The 25,329-nt window shown below is 42.9% G+C and overlaps 1 protein-coding gene and 1 pseudogene across 4 annotated transcripts in view; both read left to right on the forward strand.

Moving 5' to 3' along the window:
- LOC129727054 (transcription factor hamlet) overlaps positions 1 to 25,329 on the forward strand; it is a 251,971-nt gene that overhangs the window by 210,924 nt on the left and 15,718 nt on the right. The window lies entirely within an intron of this gene.
- LOC129727053 (ovochymase-2-like) lies at positions 8,643 to 10,672 on the forward strand (annotated as a pseudogene).

Here is a 25,329-nt window from a genome sequence, read left to right on the forward strand (position 1 = left end):
CTAGTTAGAAAATTATACGCACGAACGGCAAAATAAAACACTGTGCAATGGAGATATTGAGCTTTGGTGGCATTTTTGGCAAAATGCATAGTTTTCCATCACATGTAAAAACGCCGATAACTCAACCCCCCGATAAGGTGTCAAGGATCTTTTTTCATGTAAATTTTCGTCTTGAATGCCGCTTTGCATTAAAAATTTCAGTTCTTGATCACAAAAAAATTTTATATGTGTTTTGAAGGGTTTTATCTGAAAATTATAAAGAAAATTCACTTTTTTGTGATGTTCAGTGGGCTCTGTGAGTCAAATAATTGAATGCAATGCTGAACCAAACCATGCAAAATATTCAAAAACAACCCCACAAAAATAAAAAAATATATGGAAAAAAATATATGGAAAAGATGTGACTATTATTCATGTTCTAGAGTCAAAATAAGAGAGTTAAGCAACGCAGAGTAAAGGCAAGCGTACCAATCTAACAAAAGTCTGATGAAATGTTGTGCGGTCAAAATTGTGAAAGCGGTTGGTTCTCCAAATTAGAACAAATTTTCCACAGCAGAGAAGGTGCGAATACGAGCAGTCGTAGGTTCGAATAGTTCGTAATGAAGCTCGAAAGCTAAATACGAGACAGTGTTCTTGGGGAGGCGATTTCGTTATTAATTAATTTGGCGATAAATACAGGTTGATGAATTCCTTCATAGGCCAAGGTAGATCTCTTGGCGCAAATCGTAATAATCTTTTCTGCACACGTTCGATGCGTGAATTACACACTAGGGCAATAAATTAAAGAAATATTTTCGATCATAAGCTCGTACAAACGAGCAATAAAAAGTCTTAGGGCAGTGAGGATTTTTGAAATATAGAGCAATTTTTGTAATAAACCTAAGTTGACGTGGAGCTTTCAAGACAACAGCCAGGCGATGCTGATTGAAGGTGAGCTTAGCACCAAGTAAGGTATCAAGGTCGTTGACTTGGTATCTTCCGTTGAAAGATCGTAACTTGAAATTTAGAAATAATAAGGACAAGACCCTCTCAGTTGGTCTCAAGGTACAATGCTGGCCTAAAAAGCCACTCGTCGTAGATTCGAGTCTCGGCTAGGGAGAGACTGTTAGTATCAGTAGGATCGTAGTGCTAGCCCCGCAATTGTCCTGTACTCTTAACAGTTGGCTGCGAAGTCTGAGTATGATAAACAAAAAGTCGAGTTCCGAATTGGAATGTAGCACCAAGGTTTTGCTTTGCTTTGCTTTGCTTTAAGGACAAGCCTATTTCGTCGTCGCCAATCAACGAAGGTTTCCAACAGCGCTTGTAAACGTTTGCAGTCATCAAGAGACTGAACTATTAAATATAGTTTAAGATCATCAGCATGCACTAATCTGAAGCCGACTCCAAGCAGCAAGACGATATCGTTGGAAAATAAATTGTACAACAGAGGTTCTAAATTGCTGCCCTGAGGAACACCGGGAACGTTGATGAACTGGGACGAAAAACAGCAATCAATCTGCACACGAAGAGCTAGAACTAAATCATTCGGTTTATTTTTGAGAAGCGCCAAGCCGGTTAACTTTTCATAAAAGTATTTTGCAGTCAAAACGATCAAATGCTGCTTGCAAATCAGTGCTTGTAACGTCAACTTGCGCCTTTTATTCCATGTCAGAGATGCAGGTTAACGTGAATTCCAGTAGTACAGTAGATATTTTTACAGCGTTACGTATTTTTTATCGGGGAAGGTAGGTGGTGGCATTACAGATTGTTACATAGGGGGTGGCACAGTGGTACGGTTACTCAAAAACGTGAACCTAATTCATTTGCTCTCCAAAAAATGGTTTTATTGACATACTATCTTCCGAAGATATTTAGTTTTAGTTTGAAACTCAACCGCTAGTGGCGCTGCAAAATCTAACTTTTTAGTCTTACCCTTTAGAGAAATGGTGTCTTCAGCAAAGTTATAGGTAATGTTCTTGCAAAAAACTTTGCTGAAAACCTTTTTCTTCTAACTCTTCTTGTTTTGGATATATGATGTTTCTTATTAGACTTGTCTTTAAAATAAGTTTTTTTTAATATACAAAAAAACTGTAACATTTAGAAGGTAATAATGTTCGGCATATATTTGTATAACATTGAAACACACAACTTTATAGAAGACACAAAATAGATAACTTCCACACAAATCGAGTGTATTGCCAAGAAATGTTTAAAAAGGATCATTTTTTGTACGCACCAAGAACACAAAAAAGCAAAAACAAGCAGACGAAACCCGCATAGAATGAAATATTATCTTAATCACTCTATGAAATCACTTTGAACGTTCGTCCCTTTTAGTATCTTCAATGCCTAAGTGGGTGGGTGAGAATATTCTTTTTTGCGTTACGTAATTTATGGATGTCACCTAAGCAACCTTAGCTATTTATTTATTTGAAAATTTATCTGTACATCCGAAGAGAGCTGAAGTTTTTTTATAAGTACACTTGAATAATAATAGACAACACGAGATAAGGCAGAGCTGAATGCCACCACGGGTCGGTAATTGGCGATTACCGAAGGCCACGGAAGTGCTCACTGCTAGCAAGCAGTCCCGGACCATCAGCGGGAGCTAGCCTAGGTCGTGGCGAGATTCAGGCACTGGGCCGCTGAATTCTCGCAAAAGCCACACTGGCCGGAAGCAGCTCCGACGGAGCGAGTAGTGCCGCTCCCACCACCCAAATGCACTATACCGCCCATTGGGACTGATGCCAGTAATGTTCCCAACTACGGCAACTGGTCGCATCACTATAGGATAAGAGTCGGATTTCGTTTTCGTACCATGATTTTGGGCTGGCACCTGCGCCGAGCTCCCTTAGTAATGTCGTGTGATAACGGCTTGAAACGGCGAGATTACAACCGGTGCAGGGGTCTCCGTCCCGTAAAACCTGGCAGGCCTTCCAATACGTTCCGAGTCCATTGCCGGGTGGGAACCCGGCAGGAGTAGGATCAGATGTCTTTTCCTGACTTGCGCCGGTCGGGGGTGTCATAGTTGCCCATAAGGCGCTATGGCAGCCGCCCCTAGCCATGGCCTCACTGCTCCGGCATAGACTACCTTGGGACCATTTAGGCGACTACTCCATTATGGATAAGGATAGCGGCTGGTAGGGGGACCCAATAAACAAAAATGTTCAACTCAAAAACAAAAGAGACGGGTGCGGAGGGGTTACCAAATCCCTTCGCACGAGGTGGCATCCAGCGGTCTCCGCAGAAGAAGGCGAAGACGGATGCGGCGAAGTCTGGAGGTGGAAAAACGGCGAATCCGTCGGTGTCCACACCAGACATCTCGGTAGACGGTCCCTTGCTAGTCAAGGCCGTCGAAAGGTGTATGGACACGCGGCCAAGAGTGGCGGCGCTGTCTGAACAACTCGATGCCATAATCGAGTTCTTGGCGAACAGGCGAAACATCGCTGGCGACCTGAAGCAGAGCCTCCTCCTGCTTCCAAGCACCATTGATGAAGCCAGAAAGGAGCACGAAGAACTCGTAGCTCGGGTGAAGGCGGCCGAGAAAGCGGCCAGGACCGGGAGGGCGACTGCATCTAAAGAGGTGCAGACAGACGCCCCCTCGTTCGCGTCGGTCTGCTCCACGGGGCAGGTCGCTAAGCGAACGAGGCAGTCCCCGGGGGAAACGGCCCCCGGGAACACCAAGAAACGATTGGTCGTGCTACTCCCACGGGAACACACGCCAACCGGTTCAAGGTCCACCGCGGAAAAGGCACAGGTGGAGGCTACGGGCAACCCTTGGACTACCGTAGAGGGTAGGAAGCGTCGGGAAGGTGCGACGCGACATGATGGCGGAGCGGCCAGAGGACCAAAAAAGGTCAAAAAGGCGCGGAGAGACGGATGGGTCGAAGTACTCAGAAGTCTTGAAGAAGATGAGGGGGGAAACCCAGCTCAAAGATCTGGGGGCGGATGTGCGGAGTATCCGCCGGTCTCGCACTGGCGAGATGATACTTGAGCTCCGGAAGGACGCCAAGAACAAGGGGGCTACCTACAAAACGGTAGCTGAAAAGGTCCTAGGGAAGGAGGTGCAAGTGCGGGCACTCACCTCAGAAGTGACTCTCCAGCTTAAAAACCTGGACGAAATCACTGAGGGGTGCGACATTGCACAAGCCCTAAAAGCGAAGTGCGGGGTGAAGGTGGCTAAGGAGTCAATCCGCCTCCGCAAAGGTCCGGCGGGGACCCAGATAGCTACCTTCCGACTACCGTCGGCGGACGCTAACCTGGCCCTGAAAGAGGGCAAGTTGAAGGTCGGCTGGTCTGTATGTCCTCTGGGCATACTACAGCAACCAGACATTTGCTTCCGGTGCTTTGAGGGCGGACATAAGTCCTGGACCTGCAAGGGGCCCGATAGGAGCCAGCTGTGCAGGCGATGTGGAGGTGCAGGCCATAAAGCAAAGGACTGTGTGGAGTCTCCCAAGTGCATGGTATGTTCCGGGAAACGGGACGCCAAACACTTTATGGGAGGCCCCAGGTGCCCAGCCGGTAAGCCGGCTGCGAAACCACGGGCGTAAGGGTGACGCAACTGAACCTGAACCATTGCTTCGCGGCTCAGCAGCTGCTACACCAAGCAGCCACTGAGTCGTTGTCGGACATCGCCGTCATATCGGATCCCTACCGCATCCCTCCCGGAAACGGTAACTGGGTTGCGGATAAGTCCAGTTTGGCGGCCATATGTACGACGAGCAAGTTCTCGGTTCAGGAGGTTGTCTCAACCTCAGAAGAAGGATACGTAGTTGCTAAGGTAAACGGAGTGTTCTACTGCAGTTTCTATGCTCCGCCATGTTGGTCTACCGAAAGGTTCACCCAGATGGTCGACCTCCTATCCATGGAGCTAACGGGCCTAACGCCGTTGGTGGTGGCGGGCGACTTCAACGCTTGGGCTGTTGAGTGGGGAAGTCGCTTCACGAACCAGAGGGGCCAGATCCTGTTGGGGGCTTTTGCAAGGCTCAACCTAGATCTGGCCAACGTTGGGAACAAAAGTACATTTAGCAGAAATGGTGCGGAGTCGATCATCGACGTGACGTTCTCCAGCCCAGGACTGATCAAGAACTGGAGGGTAGACGATGGCTACACTAATAGCGACCACCAGGCGGTCTGTTATGGTGTAGACAACAACGAGAGGCGGCAAGCGACGGGTAGAGCCAACACTCCGACCGTTCGCGGGTGGAAGACATCGCACTTTGATGCCGAGGTATTCGAAGAGGCAATGAGAAGGGAGCGCGAGGGGGGCAGTTGGCTCCGCCCGACTGCTGACCAACTAGTTGCTATGCTATCGCGGGCGTGCGACGCCACCATGCCTAGGACTCGCCAACCTAGGAATGGAAAGCCACCGGTTTACTGGTGGACGGACGCGATAGCCGACCTTCGCAGTGCGTGCCTCCGTGCAAGACGGAGGATGCTGCGTGCGCGAAACGAAGAAGAGAGGACAGAGCGCCGCGCGGCATTCAGTTCGGCAAGATCGATGCTAAAGAGTGCGATAAAGGCCAGCAAGAGGGCCTGCTTCGATAGGCTATGTGCGAGTGCCAATACAAATCCGTGGGGTGACGCCTACAGGATCGTAATGGCCAAGACTAAAGGCGCACTGGCGCCTGCAGAGCGATCACCAGCGATGCTGGAGCGTATCATCGAGGGACTCTTTCCACGCCACGAGCCAAGTCCTTGGCCTCCGGCAGTCGAGTCTCACGTCCGACGTTCCAGTATCTCAGACATAGACCAGAGATGGTCGGCCAACCTGCCGAGCATCCAATCCGTGAGCGACGACAGCCGTGTCGAGGCAGGGGAGGAGGCAAGGGTTACGAATGAGGAACTCATCGTGATCGCCAAATCCCTAAAGGTGAGCAAGGCACCGGGACCGGATGGTATCCCTAACCTGGCGATCAGGCTGGCGATAAAGACGGCCCCCGGGCTGTTCAGGGCAGTCATGCAGAGGTGCCTGGATGACTGTCTCTTTCCGGACAGGTGGAAGCGGCAGAGACTGGTCTTATTGCCGAAGGCTGGGAAACCGCCAGGGGACCCATCGGCATATAGGCCTATCTGCCTGCTGGACACCGCGGGCAAGGTGCTTGAGAGGATCATCCTCAACAGACTGGTGAGGTACACGGAGGGTGTACACGGTCTGGCAAGTAACCAGTTCGGCTTCTGGAAGGGCAGGTCCACGCTGGACGCAATCTCTTCCGTCATCAAGACGGCGGAGGTAGCAATCCAGCGCAAGAGAAGGGGAATACGCTACTGCGCAATCGTCACGCTCGACGTGAAGAATGCGTTCAATAGTGCCAGTTGGGACTCCATAGCGCTCGCGCTCAGGAGCATCCATGTACCGGTGTCGCTGTACAAGATTCTGGGAAATTATTTCCAGAATCGAGTACTTGTTTACGACACGGAGGAGGGTCAGAAGTGCGTCCCAATTACCGCAGGAGTTCCGCAAGGTTCTATCCTGGGCCCGGTGTTGTGGAATGTCATGTATGACGGAGTGTTGAAACTCAAGTTCCCTGTAGGGGTTGTGATCGTCGGCTTTGCAGACGACATAACGCTGGAGGTTTACGGCGAGTCTATCGAGGAGGTCGAGTTGACGGCCGCGCACTGTATGCGCAAGGTCGAGGACTGGATGCGCTCCAGGAAACTGGAGCTCGCGCATCATAAGACGGAGGTCACGGTTGTGAACAACCGTAAATCGGAGCAACAGGCGGTGGTCAGAGTCGGAGACTGCACCATCACCTCGAAGCGATCCCTGAAGCTCTTGGGGGTTATGGTGGACGACAAGCTCACGTTCGGGAGTCACGTTGACTATGCCTGTAAGAGGGCCTCATCGGCTATTGCAGCACTATCTCGTATGATGTCCAATAGCTCAGCGGTTTATGGCAGCAAGCGAAGACTTCTTGTCAGCGTGGTTTCGTCCATACTTAGGTATGGTGGGCCAGTGTGGTCCAGAGCGCTAGGTACTAACAGTTACCGTGGTAAACTGGAAAGTACCTACAGGCTCATGTGCCTGAGAGTTGCGAGTGCGTATCGTACGGTGTCATACGATGCAATCTGTGTCTTGTCCGGCATGATGCCTATCAGCATCGCCATCAAGGAGGACAGAGAGTGTTTCGACCAACGTGACACAAGGGGCATACGAGGTACCAGAAGGTCATTCTCGATGCTCCGCTGGCAGCGGGAATGGTCCAACTCCACAAAGGGCAGATGGACGCACCGACTCATACCGGAGATATCCGGCTGGGTCGGGAGACGACATGGTGAAGTGAACTTCCACCTGACACAAATCCTGTCAGGCCATGGTTGTTTCAGGCAATATCTGCACAGGTTCGGACACGCGGTGTCCCCCATGTGTCCCGAGTGCGTGGAGGAGGAGGAGACTGCTGAGCATGTCTTCTTCGTATGCCCCCGTTTCGCAAGAGCGAGGAGCAACATGATGGCTGTGAGCGGGCCTGGCACTACTCCGGACAATCTAGTCCGGAGGATGTGCGACGACCCGGACATCTGGAACGCGGTCTGTGCGGCCGCCTCTCAGATTGTTCTGGAGCTGCAACGTGTGTGGCGGGTCAACCACCAACACGCCAGTGGTAGCTAATTACCAGTCTCCAGGTAGTTAGCTAGGAGGTTATAAGAGTACTCCCCGACGTAATATCTAACCGTCGTTCCGGGAAGACCAAGGCTGGAGACTGGAGGGGTTTTAGTGGGTCGGGACAGGGATCAGTAGGTGTCTGGGCGAGTGTAACTACCCCAGCATCTCTCCCCTAGTCTCATTCCCACACCCTGAGTTCTCTTCTCAGGTGTCTGTTTGCAGATTTCCCCGCCACCTTTAAAAAAAAAAAAAAGACAACACGAGATAGGGGACAATTGGCAAAGGATGACTTCCTAGCTTTCATAAAATAAATTGGGATCCTTCAAGTGTAAGATGTCAACTATGCATGGAGCCGATTAAAAAAAAATATCAGAATTTTTTTAAGAGTGCCCAGAAGATTTTTAGGCAATTAAATTGTTCATCCAAAAATTTTATTAAAAAAAACTGAGATGACCAATTTACACTTTTCGGTTTTAGAATGAGTTTTTGTTTCAGTCTAACGTCTCAAATTCAATATCTTCAATATTTTTAATAAGTGATGCTAAGTTGTCGATTATTGTTCCTCTCAAAAAGTTTTTGGCGCGAAAAATCATCACTCATAGCTTGACAGTTTGGAAGCGTTGGAACGACAGAAACAGAATTTCGCACTCCTAAGGAGACAAAGTTGGAATGGCGGAGTCGTATACACTCTACTAATTAAATTATCATAATATAGAAAAATTACACGAAACACGATAAATATTTTTGAATAAATTATTTGAAAAACTGCTATCAGCTCCTCAGTCGAGTTGGCGCGAAATTCTTAGACTACATGTTATTGAGACTGACATCTAAATGATATCACGAAAGTTAGCATCAGAGTATCAGACATACTATTTAACTTCGTTGCTCTTCTGCTGATCAAAAGCTGTTAAACATTGCGAGAAGCAACCACATTACGCTCATACTTTAAGCACGATCCCTCTCTCATCGAATACCTGCCGGTAAACAGTCTTCCATAACAGCCGACGCCTCGCTTAGCGAGACAGCTTGCAACTTCCTACTTATCAGCGCGTCAGAACTGGTTCTACAGCGTCGAAAGCCGATGCGGTTGCGGTCTCCTGGTTCTGGAGCCGTTATAAGCAAGTCGCATGTTCGGCTTAACTCTATTTCTGCGTCCAAGTTGCTAGGTTCAAACTAAAAAATCTTGTGTCAATGGTCAAACAGATTATTTTCTTAGTTTGCACTCAAAAATGAAGCTGTTTACATTTGTGATCGTGTTAGTTATAGAAATCGTTTCTTGGTCGAATGGTGGTGAGTTTTTCGTTTATTTCGAAGGTCGAAAGGCTCAATATCTGGTTTTCCAGTTGCTGCCAATTGTGGAGAGAAGAAAGCGATCGCCCAAAAACTCATTATCAATGGACACAAGGCATTGGCTGGAGCGTGGCCTTGGCATGGTGCACTGTTTATCCGAGTGCTACAAGATTCATCCTATGCTTGCGGGGTGACAGTTCTAACAGAACAGTTTGTCATCACTGCTGCACACTGTACCTTCGAATCTGCGACTGCCACCGGATCGGGTTTTTGTCAAACTTGGAGTGACAAATCTGGAGGCATCGAACCATCACGTTCAGCATCATAATGTTGACAAAATTATACGCCATGAGGGTTACAGTAACTATGCCTTTGAAGATGATGTGGCTCTGATGAAACTGAACACGGAGATTACATACTCGAGCTACGTGCAACCGATTTGCTTATGGACAGGGGATAAGTCGCTGGGAAAGCTTGTTGGGAAGATCGGATATATTGCCGGTTGGGGACGGAACGGAAACTACGTTCTGCCGAAAGACTTGAACGAGGCGATAATGCCGATCGTGTCTAAGCAAGATTGTCTGAATAGTGATTACGATTACTATTTGAGGGTTTATCGTAATGAAAAGTCATTTTGCGCTGGGAATAGTAACGGAACAACGGCGGGTCCTGGAGATAGCGGAGGCGGTATGTTCTTCCGTGTCGATACCCATTGGGTACTACGAGGGATTGTGATCACTGGAATAACAGATCCGGATACGTTGAAGGTCATAAGCACTAGCTATTAGGTGTTGATGGATGTAGCTTACTATATAGACTGGATCAAATCCTATGTTACCATCGAAACTACGATCAAGACGGATGCGGAACCGATTGAGACGCCGGCAGCTAGCACACCTAGCGGTGATCAGGCAAACCTGCTTGACGTTCCACAGTGCGGTAAGGATAAATATCCTCTAGGGACTCCGGAAGAACTCAAGCGCTCCTTCGAACAATATCCTTGGCTAGCGGTTATTGAGTTTAGAAAATCAACCACCGGTTCCTTGGAAGACGTTTGCCATGGGATTCTAATTCACCCGAGCTTTGTAATTACTGCTGCACATTGCGTCAAGGAGCGACAACACGCGAAACTGTGAGTAGTAATTTACTTCTTTGATTGTATTATTCGAGTTTAAGGGAAAATTTTTTTTCAGCCGCTCAGTTCGACTTAACGATTATCGGTTAGATACCGTATCCGATATTTTCGAAGTAAATGGAAAAACAATGGAAACCACTGCAGAGCGAATTCCAATCAAAGGTTTTTCTGTTCATTGAAATCATAACAATCCAAAGTTCGCTAACAATATCGCACTGATCAGGCTAAGTCAGTCAACAACATTTACACCCATCTGCTTACCCACCAAAGGAACGCCAGTTCCGAAGAACAAATTGCTCAGCATCGTCGGTTGGAAGAGAAATTCTCGGCCGGAAAAGTACTTGATCCGGAACGTGGTTCAGCTTGCGGACTTCCAAAGTTGTAAACGAAAATACGATGACACCAACGTGGCTTTGGATACGACAGGAGGACAGATTTGTAGCACTTACAATCACGACGATGATGATGAAAACTGCTCGCACTATATGGGAGCCGCTCCGTTACAGTACGTCAGAAATGGTCCGCTCGAGGGTCACTACTTTCTGGCGGCGATCTCCAGCTTTGGCAATTCCAACTGCCGCCGGGAGGAATACTCGGACGTTTTCATCAATGTGGGTCACTACAGCGATCGGATCCGCGATAAGATGAAGAAAATGGAATGAAACCCGCAATGTTCAGCAGAGTTAGAGTGCGAGATGCTCAATTTGAATAATTTTAATTTCATGTCAATTTTATTCAGACGAATAAACTAAACTTTCACAACCGGATACAAAAGACTCCTCTGTAATGAGGTTTCGTTATCAGTTTCGAGGATCGGTTTTCCGAGCTACCAGCGCAAATAAGAGAAAAAGCCTTTCTGCCATCCTGTCACAACATCGGCTCAAATTGAAACGTTATAAATTCAGTTGTTCATCCTATTCCAGTGCACAAAACCCTCGCTTGATCTGGATCAGCTGCTTGGAGGGGTCTTGCCTCTTAATTGAATCATTAATTTCCGGCCTAGGAGGATAAATCTTGCCTGACTTCTATAGGAACGTACACCTCGTGCCAAAGAGTTTTTTTTTTGTGCCTCAGACCCCTTCAACCGCGCGTGTGCTTTGAAAAGAAATTGTGGATGATCCCGGCGATTGCCATCAGGCCCCGAACGAGGCCGGCATGACTCAGTCGAAGTCGCACTTTTAGCGTACACGGAAAAGCCCGGGGAACAATTCAGCCAATTAACTTTTCATTGAAAGTGTCTCTCTCCCGGTGCTTCTACCACTCCGTTCTCTTCTGTGAAAGTGAAAAACAGGTGAATGAAAGCCACCCCTTTCCCCCCTTCTCCTCCCGTTCGAAGCTAGGAGCGCACCCACGGAAGAAGACCGATGTCGATTAACCTGACAACAGTCGCAGTCGGAGACACGCGATCATCGTCCGTTTGAATGAGCTACGATTTACGTGTACCGAAGAGGTAAACGAGTAAATTGGAATCCGACTCCGGCGGGGTAAAAAATGTAACAGAAACTCGCGACAATGCCATCGAACAGTTTCTAAACGGGGGAGGTGGAGGTGCATAGAGGTAGGGGTGAAAATATCAACACGAGAGACGATTGTAATAGACCGAACTGGAACCAATGTCCGTGAATTCCGCCAGCCGAGCGGGATGAGGGAATGCTAACAAGGAAAAAGTGAGAATCGCCCCTTCCGAGGACTCTCCGATTCGACTTACATATATCCGCATCTATTCGCGTGTGACGGTTGAATGAGCTGATGGAAGCCGCGCCTCATCATAGTGAAATTAAAAGCTCCCGCCACGGTTGTTGGTGTACGCTGATTTGATGCGCGATGCTTCCTGTGACGCGTGACACTCGCGCAAATGAAGGCAGACCAGCGAAACTGGAAGCTTGTCATTGTCCGTCCGAAGTCAAATTTGATGAGTAACGGGGTCGTGTATTGTCAGTTAATCACATTTTCTAACTTAAATTTATAAGACAGTCTGAAATTCTTCACAAATAAGCTAACTGACCCCCATCACCTTTGTTTTATTTATGCAACAACAACAACAACAACAACAGCCAACCTTAATTCCATCATCATTTAACTCAAACAAACGTTCCTCTAGACTCATTGTTTAATCCGCCCCAAACAAATGGTGTGCATCTTGGTTTAGAGCAGCTTCCCCAAGGTTTTTTTCCCTCTCGCCAATAATAAATCCGATAAATAGCAGAAGCGTGTTGAAGCCATTCCCCTCTCGTCGCGTCAGGGTCCACGAAAGCATAACCTACAAAGGAATTGATATAAATTTGATTCGTCACTGATAGAAGAGGTACAGAGCAAAAACAATAATACGATACAATTGTGTAAGACAAAAAGCTTGACCAACTTTACTCCCGGCCCGAATGATTTAATAGACAATAAACATAAATAATGGTTGGACTTATTCGATCGCATCGATATTCGCCCGAAGCTTCTGTCTGTCCATCAGTCGGTAAAATTTTAATTCATTTCGACAGCTAACGAATCCGTGGGTGGCTTGCGGCGATGTTGGCGTTGTGGAGGAAGATCCCAGCGCACGAATTTCGGATGTTCTTGGACACCTCTGTCACTAAATTACGTGGGCCCTCTCCCCTTGACAATGGATGCCTCAGATGGATGCAGCCGCACGAATATTGATTTTTTTTTTTCTTTTTTTTTGGTTCGACACTTCGAGCCCCGCAACTGTCGTGATCGGATGACGATGATTGATCACTTTACGGGTCGGGCTTTGGTTCAAGTTTGGCTGGCTGTCTGCGCTAATCCTCGATTGAGGAGGATTGCGTTGCGTACAGGAAACTTGCCCCGGGTTCGGCAGATGTTATGAATGGCGATTATTGTTGTTTGGCGAATTAAAACTAGTGAGGTTTGCGGAAAAAATAAACTGCAAAGCTCTGCGTTTCTGATTCATGAATATTTCTGTCAGTTACTTCAGTGGGACATCAAATCTCGACTACCAATCCTGCATCAATTTTCGCGCTATATTCAAAGCAATGCAAGTTGTGAGTCATTAGCAATGATTTACTGTTTTTGAAAAAAAAAAAAACCCAGCGGTGAGCTTCACAGTTTTAATTTTGCATCTTGTGGGTAGTGTTCAGGTAATTCATAATGATTCTAAAGTTTTTGGTATCATTGATATTCTGGCCGTTTTTGACATTTTGATATTTTCATTTTTTTTTATATAGGTCCATAAGTTTGTTGATGCGGATTTCGAAGTTTTCACGTCTGTTATCGTGAACAGACATTTTCATAAACGGTCTCCGGTAAATTGTGTATAATCGAATTGTTTGAGAACCTATTCTTGAAAGTCTTTATCTATGCCTTACGCTTGCTTACAAAAGGTGTCAGTTGATTCTTTCATTTGTCACCTTGGGGATTATGTATTTTTGGTTGATTTATCTTACGTTATCTACGTGTATACAATGACTTGATTTTCTTCACCGAAAGCGCGTGAGGAAACGTTTTTAGAGTCAAATAATCCTCCGTCCAGTGTGAAAGTACTATGCATGACGCCAGTGATTGATACTAGCCGCATAAGCTCCGATTGAACCCAGTTGTCAGGAAAATTGACCACCAAAGTAGACTGAAGCACAACAATCAGTGCAAGATAGCAATACCGGGGCATCGGAAAGCCTGCCAACCTTCCGACGACTTTCATTCCATCCAGTATATTCAGCAACTGGCACCGGTCTTTGTAGAGAGAAAGGTTATTAGGTGTACTATAGGGTAGATGTCCCAGAGCGATACGAACAAAAAACCTTGTTGAACACCTTGAACGTCTTTCCAGCACAAGTCATAACTATTGTATGGGATGCGGGCCATTCCTAGGATTGGTAGAACTAATGCAGTGTGTGGATCTCTGTGTAATTTTGGGCGATTTTTGTGCTGAAACCAAGTTGCTTCGAAGCTTTGGAAACGACAGCAGTATGATGTTGATTGAATGTAATCTTGTGATCTAACAGAACATTAAAATTGTTTTTCTGATTTACGCGTCCGACGACAGATTCGCTTATCTGGTAAACAAAGCGAATAACCTCACATTTTGCGATGCTTTTTGTGAGCTGGTGATGCTAGAGTATATGATGATCTATTGTGTCAAAATCAGCCTTAACATCTTTACACAGCGTTGTAATTCAGTTTTCATCCCTGTGCTACACAGAATCCAACTGAGTAGTTTCTGGTGCTCTGCAGCATTACACTGCGTGCGATCATTTAGAAAAGCTTAAATCCAGCAGAAAGGTAACTAGTAATGGCTCATAGTTTCTTACGTCTCGTTTCTCTCTCTCTCTCTCTCTCTTTTTAAATACCGGAAACATATTGCGAAACACCATCGAAACGGAAGCAAAAAATGGAAGGGAAATGAAGGGTAGAGGTTTTTCAATTTCTTGGCAAAACCAGCAATACCCAGAGAAAGAGTGATGTCAAATATATCCAGATCAACAGCAAAAACAGGGACTTTTGATACAATTTTGTACCGGATAGCTGACTGGGAACGGTGGCAGTGATTTTCGCTGCACTTCGGTTGGCACTCGCAAATTTAACATATTGCTGTTTGGCCGCTTTATGAAACACGGCTCAGAAAAGGCTCCGAAAAATTATCTCGTTTTAATTTCATATAGCTCGGAATCGATCGGTGCAGGGCATTCAGATGAGAAAGTTTCCCAGTTCAAAAATTGTCAGAATGCTGATTTTTCTCGATTTTTTTTTTCAAATTAACCCTGTATCGACCGTGGGAACTGCGATAGGAACAGACACAGGTTCACTAAAACGTGAATAAAATGTTAAAATTACCATTGCACACTTGTAGTAGTTTTTGAAAACTTGGAGTGATGCAGAATACCCTTAGAAGTCGTTGGTTGATCAAAATTTTTAAACAATATTCTTAGTGCATCAAAAGAAAATTGTTTTCTGTTGGTGGCAATTTAGTTGCCACTGTCTTATAAAGGGTTAACACCGTGTCTTGACGTTTCTTCCTTTTTTAACACATCAGGCATTAGAATATCGATATAAATAATTTCATGACCTACTACCAGTGCTTTGTGAAACTTTGAGGCACCTTTTCCCAAAATCCGATTGAGCTCAAATTTTGCATGGGAACTTTTTTCGAGAAGATAAATTTTTCCCTTACCTTACTCCAAATTGTGACAAACGGCAAAATACGGTGGGAAAATCACGGGCCCGGACACTGTACACCCAGATACCAAAGAAGCCTCTGTGTCTTTTCATGGATAATAATGGAGCAATTCCACATAGAAAACGGGCAATTAATTTAATCGACCATTTTTGATTTGGCTGAAACTTTGCATAAATGTTTCTATAGACAAGTGATGCCATTTTGTGCTATTTGTTTAATTTTTTGTAACACGACTCATTTTTGAGAAGCTATTGAAAAATGCTATTTTGGGAAGGTGATTACAAATATTTTTAGGGTTAAAACTGTTTGTTTGATCGTTATGACGTCTTCGGTAAAGTTGTAAATAATAATTCTGTTTTAACGAAAAAAATATACACACCAAAAAACTTATGTTTTTTTAGCAAAAAAGTCAAAATAGAAATTAAAAACTAATTAGGGAAACTGCTCCATTATTCATCTCAGCCCGTATATTCATCTCATACAACATGAAAACACAATTGAAAACAGGAAAAAACGCTTTTTTTCTTCCTAAACCAATCTGCTAATCCATGGAATGGATTCTTCTTAGTTCACTTTAGATTCCTCATAAAGTATAATCCTCAACACCCCACTTAAAAGCATTAAATTTGATATTATAGTCGGGCATCTGCACGCGAAAACTCATTTAATTCAAACACCTACCTCAGAAAATGAAATCCACGCATTGTTCTATACGGCTACAACGGGACTCGTTCAGTAGCCCGCCAAAGTTTTTTTCATCACTAGCGGGCCACTTTTTATTTTAATCACTAAACAAAATCACTCACTACACTAAGAACACTTTAATCTTTGAAATGTTCACCTCGAATTTCCCAAAACAAGCTTGAATTAGTAGAAATATATGAGAAAAATTTCTGCAATTCCTGAATTTCAACTGTATGTGTTTTCATCTGTTTTCACTGCGTTGAAGAAAGTCAAAAGTTGCCAAATCAGTTTCTGTTAATACGAAAAAATCATTCTGAAAATGTTGAATTATTCCGACATAATTAACATAAATCTACAGCACTGTAGTGGTTACCTAGGTTACCAATTTTGCACGTAAACAACTGCAGCGGATATCTAGGAAACCTACTACGACGGGCTGCGGCTACGTTCATTCATGATAATGTGATTCATTCATGATTAAAAGTGTGATATATATGGGGGCGTCGTGAGATGAATAATCGAGCAGTGATTCAAGTTTTGAGATGGATATGGAAGCGTTGTGAAAAATGGTTTGTTTTACAAAATTCAGGATAAATTTAGCTAATTTTACTGAATATACAATGCTGAACGATTCTATAAGAGCACGTAAGCATATTTAGTTTATTTATTCGTAAAAATTTGGTGTTTGCATTCTTCGTGAATATCGGCTTAATGAGATGAATAATGGAGCAGTTCCCCTATTTAAAAAAGCTCAGTTTATAAAAATCTATTTTTTACATAAAAACTACAAAATATTACCCAAACAATGCAAAATAACAGGAAAAAAGTTATGATTTAGGTAATTTTCTACAGCGTTTTTTCATGTGGGACACTCTTGACACACTTTAGTTTCAATGTGAGTTCAGCTGATAATCGGTTCGTCGCAACTGTATCTTGAAAGGGAATTAGCTTGATGGACTGATTCATATTTATGATTTGTACAACGTAAGAATAGTGATTCACACAACAGAACATGCGCCGTGACACGGAATAACACACTTATGGTTCTTACAAACGGAATGTTAAAATTACCGTTTCAGTCGACCGGTTCCGACACGATATTGCCCATCAACAGGACATTTCAAACAGATAATGGAAAAAGAAGAGAAATATAGCTCCTTACTTGGTGCAGTACTCGTCACAGAGATAAAGTTATTTTAGTTTTCTTTTCGTCATGTCAAAGAGGAGAAATTATCGGCAGTTAAATGGTGTTGAAGTACATCGATTGCCATGCATTCAAATGGGAGACTTATCTAACGCACTTTTCAAGTTAAGAATTTTCCCAGTCTATTGCATGATTCAATTTCATGCAGTGGACTGCCACACTCGATTCATCAGTTCTACCGTTTTCTACTGCGTTGTTATGCTTTTTCAGGCAAACCTTGGAGTTTCGGCGAGTTTGGTCGATGCATACGGAATTTGGTAAATTCCCGGCCTTTCATCTAGCACGATTTTATCTTTTAGTGCACACAAACGGTCCTGAAAAGTGTTGGCACTTTTGAAGGCCGTGTGCTATAAGCGCTTCCTTAACGTAATTCGTCACTTCTTGGATATATGATCTTGGTTGAAGAGTGGTTACGTTTTGTCGATGTTTTTCTGTATGTCTACCTTAAATTTTGTTCACGAGCTCCGCATCGTAGCCGTTTGCCTTGTGAATTTTGTCCCTTTCTGCATCGAACTCCAATTTTTTCATCTGTACTGCTGCTAGAATTGAAAAATAGCTAAGTTGGAGCTAAAGGCCCGTTTGTGATGTACTTCCGTAAAATAAAATTGCTCTAGTTACATAGTCGATTTACTTAGGTAAAAGAGATTCTGGGGGTTGAGAACAAAACTGTATGAGATCAGCATCCCTAGCTGAAATGCTAAAAGTTACAGTGTCTGCAGTAAGTATATTGAATGATATCTACCTTTTGAAAAACGCACTGTAGTTATAATCCCCTAAGAAAAAAAGGATGCCGGTTTAGCCATTAGTAAACAGATTATTTCTGAGATTTTGAACAAAATTAACTTCGCCTGACCTTTGCCACAAAAAACAAAAGACATGTAAGGATTCCAGAAAGTGGAAGACAAACTTGATTTCAATCACTTATTTCATTTTTTTCGCATATCATTTATTGACACGGAACAAATACAAATTAATGTTTAACGGCGCCAATTATATCTGATGACCTAAAAACAAAAAGCAAATCTTTTATCCTTGCTGCTGACTACGAGCCGAAATTAAGTCTAACTTAAAACTTACACGGATTTTTCAATCAGTGTTTTGTTGTTAAATGGGCTATTCATGTGATCAATCATCAGTGTGTGTAACATCGAGTCAACCAGCCTCGACTACGGCTGCTTAGCAACATTAGTTAGTTTGAACCTGTATCAATATACATAGTAGGCGCTGCAGATTAACCATTATTAATCGTTCCTTGGAGCCTGAACGATGTCACCCAGACAAGTAACATAACGATGTTGAAGAATGTTCAAACGCACTCTGCTCTTGAATCGCCTTAGCATGTTTTAATTTATAATCCTGCTTTATACGTTTGCACTCTTCCACTAGCTTCAAAATTTTTCTACAACGTTTCGTTTAACTTTGTGGGGAGACCTTCCTGATTCCAGATCGCGTAGACTTCTGACGCAACAATATCAGTACTTTCAGAAATTGATTTTTTATGATTTTTACGATGGAATCGGTAGAAGCTCAATAGGTCTTGTTCAAAAGGAAGATGTGTCTCTGGTCATTCCTATCGCATATCCTAAGCGCCTGTTAAAATATCTCTTTTACCTTTAAGTCTGTGCGACTCTGTTCAGACTTCAAGAAACGATAAATACTGGTTAATCTGCAGCGCTTACTACGTATATTGATACAGATTCAAACAAACTAATGTTACTAAGCAACCGTAGTCGAGAATGGTTGACGCGATGTTGCACACACTGATGATTATCACATTTTACAATATTCTTTCCATAATTAAATTCGAATAGCTCAACAACGATTCAAGCTAAGATTTTTGTGTCTTCTAGGAAGTTTATTCTAGTTCTAGTTTATAATTCCCAATCTTTCTGTGGTATAGGATGGTTGCTAGTGTAAGATTTGGTACGCTTTTTAAAACTTTAATTTCAGAAAACACCAAAATTGCAAATTTTCAGAAGAGCCGAAAATGTTATAACAAAGAAATTAAAGCCACAAGCCGTGAAATGTTTTTTCTCTTCTATAATAAGCATAATAAGCATGCAAAGTGATATATAAGGAGAAATAGGTAATCAATTCCAACCTAGTTTCTTTAGTACATGTAAGAAAACCTGCTCTATTGGAATAAACATCTTGGTAAGGCGACCAAACAACACTAAAATATTTTAGAATAGTTTAAACACATGCAACAAAGAGAGCTTTTTAAAGTCTTTACAATGGTTATTGAATTTTTTTACTTAGCATTCTGTTAGTTTTATTGGTGATCATATTGTAGAGATCCATTAATGTTAGCTTGAAATCCATAATCACTCCTAAGTCGCTAATTTGATGACACCTTTCTACAATTTGCTGTCAAAAAGTTGTGTATCATATAATATTGCATTTTTGCACGTTGAAATAAAAAAGACTTTATTTGTACTAAATGTAGAAATGTTTGGTTGGAATTGTAAAATATCTGATTTGACTCTAATTTCCATGTAAAATTTTATATCATCGGCATAAATCAATACTTTAAGACAATGCAACACAAAGGTTACATCATTAACAAAAAAAATTAATAGCAGAGAATCTAAATGTGAGCCTTGTGCAACTTCAGGTGTCATTTATTAATTTATTTATTTTTTTCGTCAATCATATATGTAGACTGGTTACAATAATTTCTAAACTATACACGAACATAAAACAAATTAATTTTGTGTCCTCAGCCTCAAGGACTTGAAATACTGTTTTAGTTTATACCGGGACATCGTAAAATCAATGGCTTCGCAGTGTTGATTATAGGAATTCATCATACTATTTATAGGTCCATTTTTTGCGTATTCCGTACGATGATGGTTAAGAGCAAATAAACTACGGTGTCGAAGTTGTCGAATGGGTGCATAAAAGTTCAATTTAGAAAGTAGTACTGCTGAGTCAACGTTCTGCGAAACGATATCGTTTACAAATGAAGCCATCGCGTACTCTCGCCGTTCTTTTAATGTTTGAATGTCAATCAACATGCAGCGTGCTTCATATGACGGAAGACGATGTGCGGTCCAACCTAGCTTACGAAGAGCATATAGTAGAAATTGCTTTTGTACTGATTCTATTCTTTCTTCATGTACAGTATTCCAGTATTGACCTCACATAGGCGATATACAAAGTTTTGATAGTGTACGGGTCTTGAAAATTGTAGCAGAAGCGTTTGATGAACCCTAACATGTTGTTTGCCTTGTGTATGATAGTGTTATAGTGGTCGATGAAATTAAGTTTAGAATCTAAGATTATTCCTAAATCCCTAACATATCACATTTCTTCACATTCTGATCCCCTAATGCAATTACGATTTTGGGCGTTGTTAGTTTTCTGCTAAAGGATATTACACTGCATTTTTTAACATTTAATTCAAGTAGGCTTTTCTTACACCAGATGTAAAATGTGTGGATTTCATTCTGAAATACATTGATGTCTTCTTGACTTTTTATTTCCAAAAACAGCTTCATGTCGTCGGCATATATTAGAACTTTAATATTTTTGAGGATGAAGGAAATGTCGTTTACGTACAAAATAAAAAGAAGTGGTCCTAGATGGGAGCCTTGGGGAACACCTGAAGTAACTTAATGGGGTTTGACTTTTTTCCATTAAATTTTATTATTTGTTGCCTGTTTGTTAAATATGATTCAAGCCACTTCAGGAGACCAGACTCAATTCCAATTTTTTGCAGTTTAAAAAGTAGCATTGGTATGTCAATACGATCAAATGCTTTGCTAAAGTCTGTATAGAGAGCTTCAACATGGTTCCCATTATCCATTGCATTCAATGAGTAATCTACGAACTCAAGTAAATTTGTGGATGTAGAGCGGCCTTTGAAGAAGCCGTGTTGTTTGTCAGTTATTCAATTTTTGACTTGAGCAAATATCTTTTCATTGACAATTGCCTCAAAGAGTTTTGGAATGCAAGAGATAATAGCGGTTCCACGATAATTACGTATGTCAGATTTACGCCCAGATTTGAAAATAGGCACTAAAAATGAGCTTTTCCATATATCTGGGAAGACTCCAGTTCCCAACGACATATTGAACAGCCAGAACAAAGGAGATGTAAGTTCCTTCGAAAGATTTTTCATGAGTGCTGGAGGTATTCCGTCAGGTCCAGGTCTTCTGGAAGGGTCTAAATTTCTCAGACCCTGCAAAACATCCTGTACCTGAAGTTGGTTGTCACCAATGTTTCTTGGATATTCTGGATAAAATGCAAAATAATCGCGGTCGCGATTTTCTTCGAAAAATGTGGTCTAGATTTCCAGGAAAAATTTTGCAAAGAGATTGCAATTTTTCTCCGAGTTATCACCAACATGTTCATCGAGTTGCATTATTGATGAAAAATTGTCTGATTTTAGTTTTGTTTTGACGTAATTGAAGAAGATTTGTTTTGACGTAATTGATTTCAACTGGAATAGAAAGGTGCTCCTTAAACCTGACCGTTTGTGTCCTATTCATCAAATAAAATTCAATCCATTAAAGAAACCTTATGTGGTTCTTCACCTGATTCAATATTTTCTGGTTTGCGGAATCTTCAAAAAGTTTGAGGATGCATGATATCATAGCATGGCTTTGCTTAGAGTCAAGAAAAAAAATAACAAAGTTTGTGACGCATGTCGATGTTGCTGCTGGTAGAGATAACAAGTCACTGGCTCCACATGGTCTCCATCTCTCACACAGAAGTTATTGCAACTTCCACTGAGGGTGTTTAAACAATAACCAGCTATGAATAATAATCTCTACTGAGTAAATGTACGAAGTGCGAGAATTGGATAAGCGATACAAAACTCGATTCTAGAACTACGTCTTCAACTTTTTTTTGTAAGATTTGGATCACTGCGACCGTTCTTTTGTGGTCCTTCAACGTTATGCGGTGGTATAACGAAAACGCATCTGACCGGACATCAGAAGTTGTTGGTTCGAGTCGCACCGGCTGAACTATATTTTTCGTGGTTTTCACTATCATATTTCCAGTTAATTTAATTATCTATCTTCATCGCTACATTTAGTCCTTAACCAAAAAATAATAATAGCACGACTTATTTTATACTATCCGACGTTTCGTCACTGGTCATTGACATCTTCAGGGGCAAAATATTTTTTGTTCGTTCCTTGTCAAGATGCTTTTTTAAGTTTATCGTCAATACTTATTGGGGCGATTTCGGGTACATTAACCCTCTAGTGCCCAAGTTGATTTCTAGACGGGCTTTGGTAAAATCACTATGAATCACTATAAACACTTTTTAAGTATTCATTAAAGCTTTTCAGAATTTCGACTGAAGCCCGCCAAATGGCGGCATTGGGCACTAGAGGGTTAACTCTGTTTGCTGTGAACCTATTGCGATGGCGGATGGGAACATTTTGACAATGAACGAACAATTAATATTTTCCCCTGAAGATGTCACTGACCAGTAACGAAACGTCGGATAGTATAAAATAAGTCGTTCTAATTCATGTGACTGCACAGCCGAAAGTATAACATAAGTACACAACATCCCAACAGTCGAAAACTCAGCAAAATTCATGAAATAAAAATAGCATGACTTCGCTTAGAGTCAAGAAAAGAAAAAAAAAGTTATTTATTTGTTCTTATAAGTGCGAAGGTACTCAAAGTACCTTATTTTGTCACTTTTTTATAAACGGTTCGAAAAAGTTTAAAAAATGTGTTGCAGATTTGCTTTGAATCATTACTGTCAAAGTTGTCATATTGTATGCGAGATGGGAATTTATTAGGCTTCCTTTAACCGAGTGCAAATTTGAAAAAAAAACTGTTTAAGGTCAGATTGAAAGGAATTCTCATAAGCACCATATATTTTGGTATCCAATTCATAGCATAGTATAGAAAGTTTAGATTTCACTGTTCAATAAAAGTGGAACCCAGATATCTTCAAATTCGGCATGCTATCTGAGTTTTAATTTGCTCAGAACCACACTGAACTCCAACAGCCACAAGCACTTCTCCACCTGATTTTTTTATAAGATAATGATAAATCACAATCCCTCCTGAACACATTAAAGGTGGAAGCTTTTTCACTTTTAATAACATTGATGTCCGTGTGGAGAACAAAAACCTTCGAAGACACTGAATTGAAAGAATAGCTCGAAGAGGATCCCAGGAAGGCTTGGTATTAGAGGTTCTCCCCCTAAAACCATTGCCTTCCTTTGGGAATGATTCAAAAATAAAAATCCGAATACTGTTCGAAAAACGGCCACAATACGAGTAGAGGCACAAAAAAGTGATTGCACTGCATGACAACCCTCGGCCTCATACTGCCAAGGCTCTTGAAATTTACATATAAATGCTCAAATGGGAGTTCCGAGCTCATGCGCCGTCCGGTTATTACTTGTTCCGTTCGATGGCACCTGGTCTGGCTTACCAGAAGTTCTATTCATATGAAGACATCGAAAAACGATTTGAACTAGAAAGATAGGGCAAAGCTGTGGCAGTGAACCCTGAAGCTGCAATAAAAAGTCTGAAATTCCTAACCATTCTGTTTATTGTAACTACGTATTTTCAAAGAGTCATTTGGGTCCATGTTTTTTTCGTTTTGAGATAAAGAGTCTTGATTTTGAAGTGTTACTCTACTTCTAATCAGAAATATTGGACCATTATAGTTAATTTTATTCTGCAATCACGATTTTTGTAAGCGAAATAAGAGTTAGATTTACTAACAACATCAATAGAACGTGCTTAAACTTTTCTGCTGATTTAGTATGATGATTTTACAGTACGCGCACTGCCGCAGTAAACTTCCAGCACACGGCGCTCATGCGCACATCAAATTTGCAAATACTGCCCTGAAAAACGGCCACCATTACCGCCTCTAATGCCGCGCGAGCCGGGGCGCAACAATTGGCTGCGAAATTTCTCAATCAACCTAATCTGTCCAGATGGGGAACGTTATCCAACCCGAACCGTTCGGAGTGCTGCACAAAGAAAATCATTACCATAAATTTACAACCGTCATAAATGGTGACTCTATGAGAGGGCATGCCCCGATCTGGCGGCACCGTTGGCCGTTGGGTTTCGCGTCGTGCCGTCGGGCTTCAAATAGATTGAAACGTGCAATCAATTCACAACTGGCCACAAAACAAGCGAGGAGCGGAAAAAATCGGCCAGCAGGCACACGCGAGTCGGGCGGGTAATCGCAAACCAATTTGAACATCGTTGCCTTCCACCGTGGTCTTTACAAATCATTACGACCTTTTCCACCCAATCGCGGGACCCATCCGACTCATCCCGCTTCCCAGCTTCCCCGCTAAACTTACCGGAAAGGTAGTTGATCCTCTTAAGAGAGTCTTCAAAAATTGCTTCAAAAACCACACCAGATAATGATCGAACATCACGATTCCATTTTCGCGTCTTATTTTTTTTTCGCTGCCGTTGCTTGTTGTATCTTATAGGAAGAAGGAGACGAAGGTGAAGAAGAAGCGAGTTGATAGTGTTTCCCGGGTTCGTATCACGCGCCAAAGCCCTCTAACAACATCACGGAAAACAAACAAACCGCAGCACTCCAAAGGCATCCAAACGAAGCCGCCTAGGTTGGGATTTTGCTTGCTGGCCTGCCACTAGTGCCACACAATATGGATGGCTGGTCATACACACGAATGACGGGGCGCCTCCTTGCCAACCGCTGAAGACACTCGTTTACTCGATGGTGGAAGCGCACGAATGGGAAAAAGGGGAGCTACGAGTACGGGTATACATCAGCAACATTAACAAAAAGAATGATCTCTATTATGTTGGTGCTTGGTTTGAGCGCGCGCGCGCCCGTCTGGACTCCTTCTTCAGTGGGCAAAAGAACGAACACGCGATCATCAGTGATCGCGAGCTCGAGAGGAGGGAAAACAGAGAGTACAGTTCTCTACAGAAATGGAACCAAATCACCATCAGAGACACCCACGTGCCGTCGTCGTAGTCGTTCGAGTGTCCTACTCTTCCCGTGGTTTGGTTAGGTCAATTGAGGCTCGCGACAGGGGGAAAACAAAATAGTATGCATAAATGGAAATCTAGAGCGGAGAACTTCTCTCCATGCACAAATTCAACCGTGGGGAAGGTTGGAGACGCAGTGGGTTGCAATTGAATATGGAAAGCGATAGATTTATGCGCGACGTTTCGATCTGAGCTGGTTTTACGAGACCCCATCGATCGATCGACCGAGGCCCGCCTGCGCTAGCGCCTGGTGTGGTCAAATCGGCATGATGGGATTTTCAATTTATTTATGGCCAATCTGGTTAATTGGAACGGGG

The sequence above is a fragment of the Wyeomyia smithii genome, chromosome 3, assembly GCF_029784165.1.
Source record: "Wyeomyia smithii strain HCP4-BCI-WySm-NY-G18 chromosome 3, ASM2978416v1, whole genome shotgun sequence".
Lineage (NCBI taxonomy): Eukaryota > Metazoa > Arthropoda > Insecta > Diptera > Culicidae > Wyeomyia > Wyeomyia smithii.